Consider the following 12,142-nt stretch of genomic DNA (forward strand, 5'->3'; position numbering starts at 1 on the left):
GTGTCTCAATTAACACTTCTTGGCTATTCTTGTAATTTGGAGGCAGGGCAATACCATGCTCTGATGCTATCTAGTTGAAAACACTGTAGCCAAGCTGTCAGAGGAAACTCCAGGGCTGAGATTATCATTGTCAAGGGATGGTCTTTTGACTTACTTAAACAAGCCAACCCCTAACTAGTATATCTTTTCAGACCCTTCAAAAATAAAAATATTGTAAAAGTACTTCATTCTAGCTGGAATTAATTTTTAGGTTTTTGTATGGAGTTTATTTTCACTGATTTTTGGTAAGTCGATTGTAAAATATAAGAAAAATAGTATATTTGCTAAATTTTATTTTCACTGAAAAATTCCTTCAGTGAAAATAGCAAAGAATGATTCTAAGCGAAAATAAGGTATTTTACAGTAGTACATTTTCTGTTTATATGGGAGGGTCAAAGTTCAAAAACGTATGGTCGCATTACAACTTATTGGTCATGTGTCTACAAAGATAGCTCTCATTGTGTAGTTTCACAAGGTTTCCCTTGTCTTCCCATTAAGTCAAAGTACTGAGTGACTTAACTGAAAAGAACCATACATGCCTAGGGTGACTGAAAACACCCATACTCGGTTCACTTGATAGGACAGATTGTTTCCATTTAACAAATGTTGCAAATACAGTATACACCAGTAGTACATGTATATATAGCAATAGTTTTAATGTTATGTTTGCAACAGTGTTATAAATTGGAGAGTGCAATAACTCCATCGTCTGATGCGATGCCCATCAATGATGTCATGTAATGCCCAAATATGGACAATGGAATATGACATTAAAAGAGACACAGTATGCGCTGCAATATTTCTACAGTCATTCTCTTATCTAATAAATGGTACTTGAAAGAAGGCCTTGATAAATACTTACGACTGGCCATGCAACTTAAGTCAACTAGCTATTAGTAACAACAGTTACTATTTTCCACAGCTTTGTGACTTTTCTTTGTGGATTTATTTCGAATCATTGAAACGCAGTTATTCTATACCTGAACAAACACTTGACATCTATTGATAAGGACTCAATTTAGGAATGTGGGGGTCAGCCGTCTCAGAGAATGAATGTTTAAGACATTGTTTGTACGACTACTATTTCCTCATACACTGTGTACAAAATTATTAGTGTGTCTCTAATTAATACTTGCAACATAAAACACCTACTACAAATACTGACCTTGAATCACATTTGAAAAATAACTACTCAGTAAGTGTGGTTAAATGATTTTTCTCATGCTAGAGAGTATGATTATATTTGAAGTGGATGCACTTGCTTTTGATCTACAGAAGTACATTGATGTTATCTGAAAGCAACAAACAATGAAAAACACAAGTTGTCAATTGTATATCCCATCACCACCATAACTTTCCCCACCCACAAATCATAATGGTTGCATCCTACCACAATGGATACTATTACAGGAACACTACTTTAACACTAAGATGGAAAACAGGAAAATTAACTAAAGTACTTATAAACAAACCAGGCACTATAGCACTTGAAATTGAGAATCTGTAAATCAGGAAAGAGAAAATAAGCTATGCTTCTAAAATGTTCAAGGATGCTAAAAGTAAATGAATGTCTTTATACCTTGGTATAAGTTAAGGTAAAATAGTTTCGTAACATAATAGGCATATTTTGTATATTAGTACAATTCCCTGAAATTGACACATTGCTATAGTTACAGGATTAGTAAATCATAAAGAATGTGTTAATTACAAAAAAATTGTTAAATGTATTTCCCCTGGCACTACTAACTTCAATACAATTTGACAGACATTATCTGAGATTCCATAGCTATGCATTCAACTATCAAACCTGACAATGGAAGATAAAATAGAGAACTCTATTAGACATGATTGGCAATGTTACAAATTATACGTTTAATCAGCTGACCAGTGAAATCAACTAAATTACAAAAAAAATTTCACCAAAAATGACAAAATATTTATCCAAATTAGATAATTGACGATATCATCACGAAATGAACAAATCTGAGAGAGGTCCACATGTGGTACCTATATATGTAATATCAAAGCAATCAGGTTTTTAACAAGAAGTCGAAAATATCTTTTTTTACCAAAAATTACAAAAATATTCACTAAAATTAGAGAATTATAGATATCATTACAAAATGAACAAATCTGAGAGAAGTCCACATTTAGTACCTATATATTTTTTGATATTTTTTTTATTAGACGCATAAAATCCTTAGGAAAGGATAAAAAGGGTACATTGTATATGTAATATCGAAGCAATTGGACTTGTGGTTTTTAACAAGAAGTCCAAAATATCATTTTTTACAAAAAATGACAAAAATATTCACCAAAATTAGAGAATTGAAGATATCATCAGGAAATGAACAAATCTAAGAGAGGTCTACCCAAGGTACATATACACCAAGTATCAAAGCATTCAGACTTGTAGTTTTTCAAGAAGAAGTCGAAAAAGTAAAACATTGACACGGACACCGGACACCGACAGATAATCACTCATACATTGTATAATAAGCTCCGCTCGACAAAGTCGACAAAGTCGACAGCGGAGCTAAAAAGTGTGCTCGTGGTGAAAAGGTTAAAACTCATGGGGAGTGATGAGAACAACATTTTGCAAAGTCTTGTTCAAGGACAATCTTAGTCTGACACATTTTAAGTATTTTCGTTTTTCATAATTTTTTGTCATGTTGAACGCAAACGGTTTGTATACTTCTTAGAAAGTCATACTGTGAGCTAACTGCTGATCCATCATGCCCCTTTTTTATTAAACATGACCATGTTAGTCAAATATGTAAAAAAAAATGCTGTCCAAGTTTGCTGGTCTACAGTGAAAAAAATTACGCTAATTAAATATAAAATTAAAATTTGCCTATGAAACAGAGATGCACAATGTCTTCAGTGTAACACTCACAAACATCAGTCTAATAGATATCATGTGAAGTACTATGTGGTTCATTCATATGGATCAAAGTACAACTAACAACACAATATTAAATCCAGAAAAACATCCAATTAAAAAGAAAATAACATGGTGACAAATTGAGAAAGCATGTTGGTTATAAAATTCACAATTTCTCAGTATTTCATAGATACCAAGAATACTTTAAAACATAAAATTGATTATGAAGGAAGGCAAGAACATTTTGTACCAGGGTACATAAAAAGAAACTTCTCACTGAAGTTTCAGTTATGTTGCCACACATTGCACATTCATCAGCAATGACTTGTTATATGGTGTTTCTGCTCGGCATTCAAAATTTACATTTGATTGATATTCAATCTGAAATCATGACAGCCGGAAAGAAGGAAATTGAACATTTTATAGTGAAATTCAAATTAAATGTATTTATTCATTAGATGCCAGCATGTGTGTTTTATACTGATCTCACGATTGTCTATCAGCAGAGTTCTATCTCTAGGATATTTAAACTTATAGACTGTCTAGAAGAGGCTGTCGTCATCTGCTCTGATATGCATAGAGAACTGCCTAGATATAAGGGGTCATAGGTAATCTCTGCGTTTAGGGGGTGAGGTTTGTAGATGATTACTATGCACAAAAATCGCACCATATCGTGCATCTTCCAATGTATAAATTTGGCAAAAAACAATTTAGACCAATTATGTAAAAATAACAATTTGTCTATTTTTGAAATGGTGGATTTTGAAACATTGCAACTAGTCTAGAATGATTTGTAGATTCTTCAAAGTTGTATGCTCATAGGCGATATCTCGTCTACATATCAACTGGAACTCGGACAGCTAAAATAAATGTGACTCATAATATCCTCATGCGTCATATTAAAATATTGTAGGCACGCATCAAATGTTACTGCAGTGGATTGAACGCTTGGTTTCCACAGAGGGAGGGGTTGAAGCTTCAAAGAAGAGAATACATTTGCCATGCGACATGTCATAACTATCCATAGCCCCTAGACAGTTACGTATCCTATTGCCAGGGTAGTGTACAGTCAATAAATACTGGTCTGAGATCCAGTGGACAATGATTCATCCATTGCCAGGGTAGTGTACAGTAAATAAATACTGGTCTGAGATCCAGTGGACAATGGTTCATCCATTGCCAGGGTAGTGTACAGTCAATAAATACTGGTCTGAGATCCAGTGGACAATGGTTTGTCCATTGCCAGGGTTGTGTACAGGCAATAAATACTGGTCTGAACCCCAGTGGACAATGGTTCAGACATTGCCAGGGTAGTGTACAGTCAATAAATACTGGTCTGAGATCCAGTGGACAATGATTCATCCATTGTCAGGGTAGTGTACAGTCAATAAATACTGGTCTGAGATCCAGTGGACAATGATTCATCCATTGCCAGGGTAGTGTACAGTCAATAAATACTGGTCTGAGATCCAGTGGACAATGGTTGCCAGGGTAGTGAAGAATCATTTATTTTCACTGGAATTAAACAAAGTGGTCTTTTTCGTAAATGCTTTAACCTTTGCCAGGGTACCATAGAATCATTTATTTTCACTAAAATTAACACAGTGGGGTCTAGGGCACAATAGAGTCACATTTCCAGTACATTATGTTCATAGTTCAACAAACTGAGAAAGTTCCCAGAGATAAATTTGACAAAAGACTCCCTCATCTAGTGAACAGAAAACATTCACTGCTACAGTGTGCCAAAAAGTAAATGTAAGGTCCCTTATAAAACAAGACAACGCTGTTTACAGTATAACTTTTTTCTGAATTGTATTTTCACTGACAGAAAACTATAACAATAATTTCACTGATATTTTTAGAGCATATTTACTGGGTTTGAAATTCAGGGAATAAATAATACATTCACAATAGTCTGCAATAATATAAAATAATTATCACTCTTTATACTGTTTGTGACTACATGATACAGCAGAGAATTGATTTACATAAAAAAAAAGGAATGTGCTGGCATTGTGATGTAGAGCCTCATGAAATCCAACACTAGTCATACTTGATTAAAGAATTAAGACTGTCTAATGTCAGTGTGCTGGGATCTGACCCTACAGCTATTTCTATCGTATCAGTGCATCTAAACACTGCAAGGAAGATTGCTGCTATGATATACATGAATACTTCAAGAATACCTGACAAAAAAGGTGTATATCTTGAAACTTGAATAATGATGACCAGTTGTCGACAACATTTGACTCCATACTTCAGGGATACCTGACAAAAAGGGTGTATATCTTGAAACTTGAATAATGATGACCAGTTGTAGGCAACATTTGACTCCATATTTCAGGAATACCTGACAAAAAGGGTGTATATCTTGAAACTTTGAATAATGATGACCAGTTGTAGGCAACATTTGACTCCATATTTCAGGGATACCTGACAAAAAGGGTGTATATCTTGAAACTTGAATAATGATGACCAGTTGTGGGCAACATTTGACTCCATATTTCAGGGATACCTGACAAAAAGGGTGTATATCTTGAAACTTGAATAATGATGACCAGTTGTCGACAACATTTGACTCCATACTTCAGGGATACCTGACAAAAAGGGTGTATATCTTGAAACTTGAATAATGATGACCAGTTGTGGACAACATTTGACTCCATATTTCAGGGATACCTGACAAAAAGGGTGTATATCTTGAAACTTGAATAATGATGACCAGTTGTGGGCAACATTTGACTCCATATTTCAGGGATACCTGACAAAAAGGGTGTATATCTTGAAACTTGAATAATGATGACCAGTTGTGGACAACATTTGACTCCATACTTCAGGGGTGGTCTTAAAAACAAACATAGACAAGACAGGAGCATCTTTTTACACATGATGTATTACTCTCTTATCAAGGTATTTATAAAGGTCAGAGTTAACCTAATAAGGATAATAACTTTATAATTAGTGAAATTAGTTAGAAAATTGGAAAACATTAGTTTGTAAGAAGTGTTTTTTATAACACAGTCACATGTGTTATGTTAATATTCTTAATTGTTTTAATTTATCCTTCACCTTGCTTTCTATTGTGTTTATATCCAGCCTATGCCAATAGTTGGAGACAGTAATCTAACCGTTTATGAATGAAGACATTGGTATGAATCTATACCACTCATTTTGATTACCTGCTACCTTGAAAGATTGCTTTTGATGTACATGTATCAGTAAGGCGTCAACAAATGCCATCAATTTTTAAAATTATCCAATTTTATTGCCCATGTTAGTTTAATTTAGACATCTCAGTCTACAAGCATGCCTCTATTTTTTGCGAAAAGTTATATAATCATAATATATAATATAATACCATATAATCAGACTGAATTAATGAGATAATTTTTGGTTTTAAGCAATTTTAAAGCCAACATTTGTGAAAATGGCTACTTAAAGGAAATATTAGAAAATGTTAAAGGCCATCAATGAAGAAGTCAGATGGGGCAATAGCAATGTAGCAATGAAGTCAGATGGGGCAATAGCAATGAAGTCAGATGGGGCAGTAGCAATGAAGTCAGATGGGGCAGTAGCAATGAAGTCAGATGGGGCAGTAGCAATGAAGTCAGATGGGGCAGTAGCAATGAAGTCAGATGGGGCAGTAGCAATGAAGTCAGATGGGGCAGTAGCAATGAAGTCAGATGGGGCAGTAGCAATGAAGTCAGATGGGGCAGTAGCAATGAAGTCAGATGGGGCAGTAGCAATGAAGTCAGATGGGGCAATAGCAATGAAGTCAGATGGGGCAATAGCAATGAAGTCAGATGGGGCAATAGCAATGAAGTCAGATGGGGCAGTAGCAATGAAGTCAGATGGGGCAGTAGCAATGAAGTCAGATGGGGCAGTAGCAATGAAGTCAGATGGAGCACACAATAGCAATGAAGTCATGTCGGGCAATAGCAATGACATCCATCCCCCACAAGGCATTTACATCACACAGATTATTTAATTAATGAAATGTGAAGTAAAAGAATATTACACATGGTCATTAATGATAAACTGGAATCTGCTCTTCAGGATTATTTAGCTTTTCAACTTTTTATACTGTCTCAGGTCAAGTTTTATGGTGTTTCTGATAACACAAACAAAGTGAATTAATTGCTATACACATATAAGATGCAGTAACCTTATTAATGTTTTTTTGATCAGCCCTATGGATCAGTTTGCAGAGAATTCCTAATTAAAAACAGATTGACAATTCAATGGTTTGAAGCACAAATTGTGTGCTGCATGTGTCTGTGTTGCGCAAGATACAAAAAAAAGATCCTTTCAATTTGTTTGTGTACATGTCTGGTAACGCTGTAAGACATGCCAAACCTTCTTATTGCTCATGTATGTGCACAGAGGTCTCATCTCTATTGAGACTTCACAATGGTATTGCCACCCTTCATGGATATGCACATGGGCTGATACGAATAAACACCCGAGTACTGACTGAGAGTACAAAGCAAAACCCTTTGAACAACATAAACTCACCAACATTTTTTTTCTTAAAATTTCTGAAATAATGAAAAAGTTTCAACTCAAAAGTTCGACCAGTAAATGTATTCAATGATTATATTTTTTGTATGAGTTTAAAAATGTCAAAAATTATAGTGGCTGTGTAAACGTGGGTCTAGGTCACGTGTCAATGAAAGGTCAGAGGTTTTATACACAGCTTCAATAGCAATTCAGACTACAATCAAGTTATCAGTCCAATTATAATATGAATACATATGGAAATACATCAAATTAGTTGCATGAATATATTAAACATCTTATACTTTCCCATCATGCACATACTTCCCACAGGTTTGATTCTCGATATCAAGTTATAGAAATTACACCATGTAAAATAACAGTACGATACTGGTAATTTATTTTACCAGTACTGTGGTATATTTTATTGGTATATCAACAAGCAAGGTAATTGAAATTGAAATACTACATCAGTAGTTTAACATGATACAAAATTTACTTGTAAGATTACTGTAAAATCTATATTAGAAGCCACATACAACCCAAATAAAATTTATCATTTGTCATGTGTAGATGTTCCAATGGAAATAGTTCCACTTTGTTGCAGTGCCATTTTCTAATACATATTTTTTAGTACGAAAACAAAACATCTGTCTTCAGCTGTGGTCATCAGCATGGTCAACAGCTGTGGTCATCAGCATGGTCAACAGCTGTGGTCCCTAGTCTGGTGTTACTCACTCTGTAGGAAAGATAGGCACTGAGGCAAAATAAAACAAATCTGGCATTTCCGGTAATGGTCTAAAAAAAACTATGACATAAAAAAGAGGGGAAATGACATCTAAGTTAGTTTCCAGAATAATTTCCTTTATATGACTAAGTGCTAGATTTTCACTACAAAGAAGGAAGTAAATGAAATAAAAAATTACAACATTGGTTGAATGACCATAGCTAATTTGCATAGAAATGAATAAATTAGAGTCATTTGCTTACAAAATACAGGAAGGTAGGGTTCCGGTTACCATAAAAAATAAAAGATATTTTGTTTGACCTGATTAATGTAATCAAGAAATTAATAATTGCAACTTGCATTAACTATTCGCTAATTTGAAATAACTAATTTATAAATAAAATAAAATTTAACTAATTATTTCACTTCTAAATTTATAAATATAACACATGATAAATACTCTAAATATAGAGTAATTAAACTATCAGAAAGTAATTTTCCTTCGGTTTACTTTAAAAATAATTAATATTCGAAAAACAAAATACATAGTTTATTTACATAAATTTCAATGACTTTACCGATTCTTGTGTAAACTATAATACCTCATGAGAACAAAACTATTGATTAAAAATGGTAATATTAGAAAAAAATGATGTAAGCCACAAAACAAGCGAGAATGATACTTTCTGTTCACACTAGTCTGGAAAAAGGCTCCTCTGCACACTAAGATATAGCTTTATATTATTTTGCATTATTTAAATGTTTTTTTTTTTATTTTTCATTAATCTAATGACACTATGATGGAAGCACTGTTTATATTTCATGAATACTAAGCGGACTACATTTCCCCTGATACAGCATTACAAAACCATTATCAAGTTCAAAGCTTTTGGAATGACAGGAATTTTGAAGATAAAATATTAATTCCAGCAAGTATTAGAAATCTTTGAGCTGAAAGTTTTGGAAGCAAATTTCATAATATTTTATATTTTGTACTTAAAGACAAGAGTAATATTTGATTATGACTAGTCGAACAAATTCCATCGAAAACCAAAAATACCTGGAGAGAACATGCAACCCATTTTTTGAGCCTGTGTATTAAATATAAACAAAATCTATAAAGTGAATCAGTAGAACAAGTAAAAAAAAAATGGCCACCAGTTGGCCATTTTGAATCAAATCACATAACAAAATGAGGTGCATTAGTAACCCTCCATGTGTGATATTAATATTCTAAATTTATATATGATATATTAATAATAAAATAACATATCTCAATTTTCATAACAAGCAGCCTGTCAACTGAGATAGCTCCGCTGTTAGCAATGAACATTTCAATTAAAGAACAGAAGATATTATTAGAAAATGAACAATATAGATTGTATCAAAGCAATCAGACTTGCTGTTTTCAACAAGAATTTGAAAATATCACTTTTTACCAAAATTATTCATCAAAATTAGATAATTGAAGATATCATCTCAATATGAACAAATCTAAGAGAGGTCTACCTGAGGTACATGTATATGTATAACATAAAAGCAATCAACTTGTGGTTTTTAATAAGAAATCGAAAATATCACTTTTTACAAAAAAAAGACAAAAGTATTCATCAAAATTAGAAAATTGAAGATATTATTACAAAATGAACAAATCTGAGAGAGGTCCACATGTAGTACCCATATATATAATATCAAAGCAATTGGACTTGCAGTTTTCAACAAGAAGTTGAAAAAGTAAAAAGTTGACAAGGACGACGAACAACTGACAATCACTCGTATGATAAGCTCCATTCAACAAAGTCAACAGCGTAGCTAAAAAGTTGACATGGACGACGGACGCCGACGGACAATCACTCATATGATAAGCTCTGCTCGGCAAAGTCGACAGCGGAGTTAAAAAGTTAAGTGCAACTCATATACATTTTGGCTGCTTTCTATGAAATTTTTTTCACTGACTTTTGACGAGTTGAATGTAGAAAAAAAAATTCCAAGCGAAAAAAAGTACTTTATAGTACATGTAGCATTGACCCATATGGGGAAATGTACAAACAAAATGACATATAATCTTCCAATTGACTGAACCTCCTTAAGTAAATGCCAGATAATGGCTCTTAATTACATGGGAACATATTCATAATTATTTGCCATATTACATGTGGTTTACAATTACAAACCAACTCTGTATAAACAGATAGTAATAGAATGCTGCTCATTTTTTTAATAACGTACAGTTGTATATAGGCATACACATAACTGAGTACATAGCCTCTCAATGCTGAGTATGTTTATGATAAAAATTATTACAAAACATATCAGGATCAAATTTGAATATAATATTTCACCATGATTTAACACAACATGTCACTACACTGCTCCACTTTTCTCACAACAACTATTCATGCATTTATACAATTTGCTTCATTTTTCTAAATTCGATATAATTAATTAACTGATGTGAAACATCTGACCAATCACAATACTAGCACATTTGAATGATTCAATTGTCACAAAATGAGCTTAGGACATTTTGTCCAAAATAGCAATTAGTGTCATGGATACTCTGACCATCACTTGGCTGGCTACTCTGACCATCACTTGGCTGGCTACTCTGACCATCACTTGGTTGGCTACTCTGACCATCACTTGGTTGGCTACTCTGACCATCACTTGGCTGGCTACTCTGATCATCACTTGGCTGGCTACTCTGATCATCACTTTGCTGGCTACTCTGACCATCACTTGGCTGGCTACTCTGACCATCACTTGGCTGGCTACTCTGACCATCACTTGGCTGGCTACTCTGACCATCACTTGGCTGGCTACTCTGACCATCACTTGGCTGGCTACTCTGACCATCACTTGGCTGGCTACTCTGACCATCACTTGGCTGGCTACTCTGACCATCACTTGGCTGGCTACTCTGACCATCACTTGGCTGGCTACTCTGACCATCACTTGGCTGGCTACTCTGACCATCACTTGGCTGGCTACTCTGACCATCACTTTGCTGGCTACTCTGACCATCACTTGGCTGGCTACTCTGACCATCACTTGGTTGGCTACTCTGACCATCACTTGGCTAGCTACATTGACCATCTAAATTGTTCAATATTATAGTATTTCAGGGGTTTTGAAGGCTGTGCATATATCCCCTCCATCCATCCATACTGTAAAGTCATTAATATTCAACAGTATTTAATTATATTCAATTATATTTTATCATATTCACTTCATTTTAACATTCACTGATTTTCCTGCAAAACAATGAATTATATTTTATTTATTTTATATATTGTAACTTTTAACATTTCAAAAATAATACACAGGCCTACATTTTTATAGCAATCAACATTTTATTTCATTCAAGTGAGGTGTTTCAAATCATTGAACAATATGACAGTGCTGAAAATCACACAAAACAGTATACAATAAAAAATTGTTGAAGAACAGGACTATATTAATCTGGCAAGATATTTTTTTCAATTTAAAGTGTTGATCCTGTTTACATGGAAGCACCAATTTAGAACAGCCATTTCAATATAGTTAAATTTTAATTTTAATTTAAAGAGCCGACCAACATATCGCATCGCATCACTAAGTGCAGTTACTAGACTGGAAAGCGATTTTTTCTCCCCTCTAAAAAGCTTTGTTAGTTTCCCATTATGGTGAGTCTTCTAATGTGACTTGTGAAATTGCTAACTGGGTAAAAGCAAATGGGTCATCCTTGTATGAGCAAGTCACTTCGGTATTTTCCACTTGACTAAACCTACAACAGCTTTGTTTAGCTAAAGCGAGCATTAGCACACACGCTGACGTCCGTGATGGTCGGTTTACAAGTCACAAAAACATTTGCAATTGCATTCCATTATACGCTAAAACGGGATTATATTTTAAACACGTTGTAACGCCACTGCATAGGATCTATGTTTACGCTGCGAGGCTAACGTTACTCTGATACAATGCAGTAACATCATTAAGCGCTAGTGGGATAGTGC

General features: G+C 34.1%; 1 protein-coding gene across 1 annotated transcript in view; it reads right to left on the reverse strand.

Annotated features, from left to right (window-relative positions):
• The window catches only part of LOC100376910 (heparan sulfate 2-O-sulfotransferase 1-like), a 100,720-nt gene that overhangs the window by 87,861 nt on the left and 717 nt on the right, over positions 1 to 12,142 (reverse strand). The window lies entirely within an intron of this gene.

This window comes from Saccoglossus kowalevskii, chromosome 17, assembly GCF_978046115.1.
Source record: "Saccoglossus kowalevskii chromosome 17, keSacKowa6.1, whole genome shotgun sequence".
Classification (NCBI taxonomy): Eukaryota; Metazoa; Hemichordata; class Enteropneusta; family Harrimaniidae; genus Saccoglossus; species Saccoglossus kowalevskii.